Raw genomic sequence first — 6,000 nt, forward strand, 5'->3', positions numbered from 1 at the left:
TGATATGATGGAAATTGGCACCCCTTGTAACCGAACTATCTCCTGAATATAAATCTCGGCTAACCTCTCTGAAGTATACGTAGTTACAACAGGAATAAAATGTGCCGACTTGGTTAACCTGTCAAAAATCAACCAAACTGCATTAAACTTCCTCAAGGTCTGCGACAACCCAACTACAAAGTCCATAGTGATGTGTTCCCATTTCCATTCCGGTATAGTCATCTGTTGAAGTAGGCCACCTGGCCTCTGGTGCTCATATTTAACTTGCTGGCAATTTAGACACCTAGCTACATACTCAACTATGTCCTTTTTCATTCGTCTCCACCAATAATGCTGCCTCAAGTCACGATACATCTTCGTAGCACCCGGATGAATAGAGTACCGAGAACTATGTGCCTCCTCCAGTATCTTTTTCCTCTGTTCATCCACATTAGGAACACACAGACGATCCTGGAGTCGCAGAACACCATCTGCACCAATAGTAACTTCCTTGGCACCACCTCCTAGTACCGTTTCTGGAAGAACCATTAAGTGTGGGCCATGATACTAGCGAGCCTTGATCTGCTAAAATAGTGAAAACTGAGCTACGACACATGCAAGAACTCGTCTGGGCTCTGAAATATCTAACCGCACAAGTCTGTTGGCCAAGGACTGGATATCCAAAGCTAATGGCCTTTCTTCTGCTGAAATGAAAGCCAAACTACCCATACTCTCCGCCTTTCTACTCAAGGCATCTGCAACTACATTTGCTTTACCTGGATGATATAGGATAGTAATATCATAATCCTTTAGTAATTCCATCCATCTGCGCTGCCTCAAATTTAGGTCCCTCTACTTATACAAATGCTGCAAATTGTGATGATCAATATAAACTTCACAGGACACCCCATAAAGATAATGCCTCTAAATCTTAAGGGCATGAATAATCGCAGCTAACTCCAAATCATGTACCGGATAATTCTGCTTGTGGGGCTTCAGTTGACGTGAAGCATATGCAATAACTCGCCCTTCCTGCATCAATACACAACCCAAACCAACGAGTGAAGCATCATAATACACTGTATACATCCCCGAACCGGAAGGCAACACTAACACTGTTGATGTAGTCAATGCTGTCTTGAGCTTCTAAAAGCTCACCTCACAATCATCAGACCATCGGAACGGAGCATCCTTCTGGGTTAATTTGGTCAAAGGTGCTGCAATAGATGAAAAGCCCTCCACGAACCGGCGATAATAACCTACTAAACCCAGGAAATTCCTGATCTCAGTCGCCGAAGTGGGACGATGCCAATTCTGAACTGCCTCAATCTTTTTGGGATCAACCTTAATACCTTCACCCGATACAATATGTCCCAAAAATGCTACATACTCTAGCCAAAACTCACATTTAGAGAACTTAGCATATATCTTTTGTTCCCCGCAATGTCTGAAGCACTACTCCCATATGCTGCTCATGTTCCTCCTTGCTGCGCGAGTAGATCAAAATGTCATCAATGAAGACAATGACAAACGAATCAATATATGGCCTGAATACCCTGTTCATCAGATCCATAAACTCTATCGGGGCATTAGTTAAACCGAAAGACATTACCAGAAATTCATAATGACCATATCTAGTACGGAAAGCAGTTTTCGGAACATCAGAATCTTGAATCTTTAACTAATGATACCCTGACCTCAAGTCAATCTTAGAGAACACCCTAACACCCTGCAACGGTCAAATAGGTCATCAATACGCGGCAATGGGTACTTGTTCTTAATAGTGACTTTGTTCAATTGGCGATAATCAATACACATCCGCATTGTTCCATCCTTTTTTTCACAAATAATACCGGTGCACCCCAAGGCGATACACTCGGTCTGACGAACCCTTTGGCTAGTAACTCCTCAAGCTGCTCTTTCAGTTCTTTCAATTCTTTCGGAGCCATGCGATACGGTGGGATAGATATAGGCTGGGTATCTGGAGCCAAGTCAATACAAAAATCAATATCACGATCATGTGGCATACCTGGAAGATCTGAAGGAAATACATTGGAGAACTCCCGAACTACTGGTACTGAATCAATAGCCGGAGTCTCTGTAGTAGTATCCCGAACATAGGCTAGATAAGCCAAACAACCCTTTTCAACCATGTGTTGAGCCTTTATAAAAGAAATAACCCAATTAAATGAACTAACCGACGAACCCTTCCACTCCAACCTAGGAAAAGATGGAATAGCCAAGGTAACAGTTTTGGCATGACAATCTAGAATAGCATGATATGAAGATAACCAGTCCATGCCCAGAATAATTTCAAAATCGATCATCTCGAGCAATAAGAGATCTGCTCTAGTTTCATAACCACAGAATGTAATAATACAGGACCGGTAGATCCGGTTCACAATAACATAATCGCCTACAAGAGTGGACACATAAATAGGAGTACTCAAGGACTCACAAGAAATACCCAGGAATGGAGAAAATAGAGACGACACATATGAATACGTGGATCCTGGATCAAATAATACTGAGGCATCTTTGCCGCAAATAGAAATTATACCTTTAATCACAGTATCTGAGGCCTCTACATCTGGTCTAGCCGGAAAAGCATAGAACCGAGCTGGAGCGCCAACTGGCTAGCCTCCGTCTGGCTGACCTCCACCTCTAGGACAACCCCTACCCACCTGTCCTCCACCTCTTGGTGGTCGGACTACTGGTGGAGCAACTGGTTCGGTAAGCATAGGTTGCTGACCTTGTTGTACTGGTCTACCCCGAAGCCTGGTGCAAAACCTCTGCATGTGACTAGGATCCCCGCACTCGTAACAACTCTTCGGTGCAATGGGTTGTTGACTAAGTGTCTGGCCCTGGGGACCTGAATACCCACTGGGAGGACCCTGAATAGCTGGTGGGCGGTAAGAACTCTCTGGTATAGCACTGAGATAAGGTCGTACTAGAGTACCTCGAGGAGGTGGTGGTGCTGGATATGTGGGTCTGCTGGACTGCCCCCTCACGAACTGACCTCTGCCCCCAGACGGAGCACCTCTGAACTCTCTAGAGTACCTGAACCGCTTATCTCTCATAATCTGCTCTCGGCTCCGCTGACGCACACCCTCAATCCTCCGGGCTATCTCCACAACTCGCTCATAAGAAGTACCCATCTCAACCTCTCGAGCCATAGTAGCCTGAATACCAGTATGTAAACCTGCTACAAACCTCTGCACTCTCTCTGCCTCAGTAGGGAGTATCATAAGTTCATGGCGAGATAATTTAGAAAACCTCGCCTCATAATCAGTCACTGATATCTGACCCTGGTGGAGCTGCTCAAACTGAAACCGCAATTCTTCCCTCTTGGAGGGTGGAATATACCTGTCCAAGAAGATACGAGTGAACCTGTCCCAAGTCATGGGAGGAGAATCTGCTGGTATGCCAAGAGCATAAGACTACCACCATCTACGGGCTTTGCCCTCTAGCTGAAAAGTAGCGAAGTCTACCCCATGAGACTCTAATATCCTCATGTTGTACAGTTTATCCCTGCACCGATCAATGAAATCCTGTGTATCCTCATGTCGCTCACCCCCGAAGACAGGAGGATGTAATCTAGTCCATCTGTCCAATAGTTTCTGAGGATTGGCAGCTACAGCTGGCCTGGGCTCAAGTGTAACTGTTGTCACTGGTTAGGCTCCACCCACGGGTAGTGCACCCTAGGTCTGATATACAACAGCTGCATGTCTATGAGCCTGCGCGGTAGGGGTATGTGCTCCCCCGCCCGCCTGAGATGTGGATGGGTCTGCCGGAAATAAATCGGCATGAGTCATATTATCCATGAACCGCAGCATACGACCCATGACATCCTGAAATCCTAGTGTAGATGTGAAATCCACCGGAGCTGGCTCTGCCACAGGCACCTCACCCTGCTCCTCAATAATGGGATTCTCTGCTGGACCCACTGACGGCATAACTGGGACAGTCCTGGGACGTCCTCACCCTCTACCACGGGTTGGAGCCCTCCCTTGGCCTCGGCCTTTAGCAACTGAGGGAGTAGCTCTTCCTTGGTCTGGAACTTCATTCGAGCGCGTTATCATCATCTGTGAGAGAATAAGAGAAGGATATTTAGTACTACATTAATTGCACGATGGAATATGAAGAAAGGTAATTTCCTAACACCCTATAGCCTCTCGAAGATAAGTATAGACGTCTCCGTACCGATCCGCAAGACTTTATTAGGCCTGCTAATAACTTGTGAGACCTAAGTGAACCTAGTGCTCTGATACCATGTTGTCATGACACAATTTCTCCTATAAGTCGTGATGGCGCCCAACACTACAGCTAGGCAAGCCAACTGATAAATTAAGCATACATTGATAAAATTTAAAACCAAGAAAATATATTAAAACCCAAACTCTATCAATGTGTGTGCCAAGACCTGGTGTCACAAGTGTATGAGCATCTAGTAGATTATACAAAACCTCAAATACTGTCTGAAATAAAAATAGACAGAATGAAAAATACAAAGAGAGACACTAGTAGCTGCAGAACGGATCAGAGAAACAGCTCACCACTATTCCCCTGGATAACGTGGGTGTAAGACGATAGGTCCCCCACTAGTACTTGCCTCAGTTTCTGCACAAAAAGTATAGCAAGTGTAGTATGAGTACGTAAACAACGTGTAACAAGTAAGTATCAAGCCTAATCTCGAAGTGGTAGAGACGAGATGATCGACTTTGACACTCACTATGGGTCAATAATAATAATTGAAATACTACTAGGATATTTAAATCAACATGATTTATAAAATTTAAAGTAATTTATTTAATCAGCGAAAATAATCAAATTCCTTCAAATACAACAATTCTCAATATATTAATTAAATTCCTTCAATTCAAATAATTTCCAATTTATCAATTAAATATCATTTACAGGAATAACAATTAATTCTTTAACAAGCAAGAATAATAATTCATTAAATTCCAAGGATTTTCCAATTTATCAATTAGTTTCGCAAGCTGAAATAAATTATTAAAGTATCGTGTAATTATTATTATTTTTAGGCACGATTTCTGCCGAGGACGTACGACCCGATCCAGAGTGTCGTGTACACTGCCGAGGGATGTGCGACGCGATCCATAGATGCATCTATCCTGCCGAGGTGTTCGGCTCGCTCCACAAGAAAGGAGGACATTTTCTTATGTACCTCCGGAAGGAGAGTATATTTATTATGAGATAAATTTGGGAGGAGAATAATTTCTTTTAACAATTAATTGATTTAAACAGAAAATCAAGCATATGAGATTTCCATCCTTTAATATCTTTATCTAACAATTCACAATATATTCATATATATCAATTAATATTAATTAATCAAAGAATATAATTTACACAAGTAATGCATGCTTTGAGTCCTAAACTACTCGGACTTTAGCATTAATAGTAGCTACGCACGGACTCTCGTAACCTCGTGCGTACGTAGCCCCCGCAATTATCAATAATTATTCAATTTAATCCCTATGGGATAATTTTCCCCTTACAAGATTAGACAAGAGACTTACCTCGTCTCAAAGTCCACTTTCCGATTATTGCGTTGCGTAAAATTCTCGATTTAATGCGAAAAATCCGAAACTATTCAAAAGTTATATAAAATAATTAATAGATGTTCAATATTTCGAAATTCATCTATTAAATAAATTACCTTATACAAAATGGTAAAATTTCTAAAATTCAGCCCGGGCCCACGTGCCCGGATTCTGAAAATTTTCAGATGGAAACGTTATCCATAATCTCAAGAACTCAAATATATAATTTTTACCCAATTCCATAACTATTTTCGTGGTTAAAATCTCATTTTTATAAAAATCTAGGTTTTTCACCTAAACCCTTGATTTCTAGGATTTACTAGTTATAATCTACCCATAATCTATGTATTTTAACTCAAAGGGCGTAGAATTAACTTACCTTCAAATTGTTAGTTGAACTCCCTTCTCAAAAGTTCTGAAATCACCCGAAAATGGAGAAAAAATAGGCTCA

The sequence above is a fragment of the Nicotiana tabacum genome, chromosome 15 (assembly GCF_000715075.1).
Source record: "Nicotiana tabacum cultivar K326 chromosome 15, ASM71507v2, whole genome shotgun sequence".
Lineage (NCBI taxonomy): Eukaryota > Viridiplantae > Streptophyta > Magnoliopsida > Solanales > Solanaceae > Nicotiana > Nicotiana tabacum.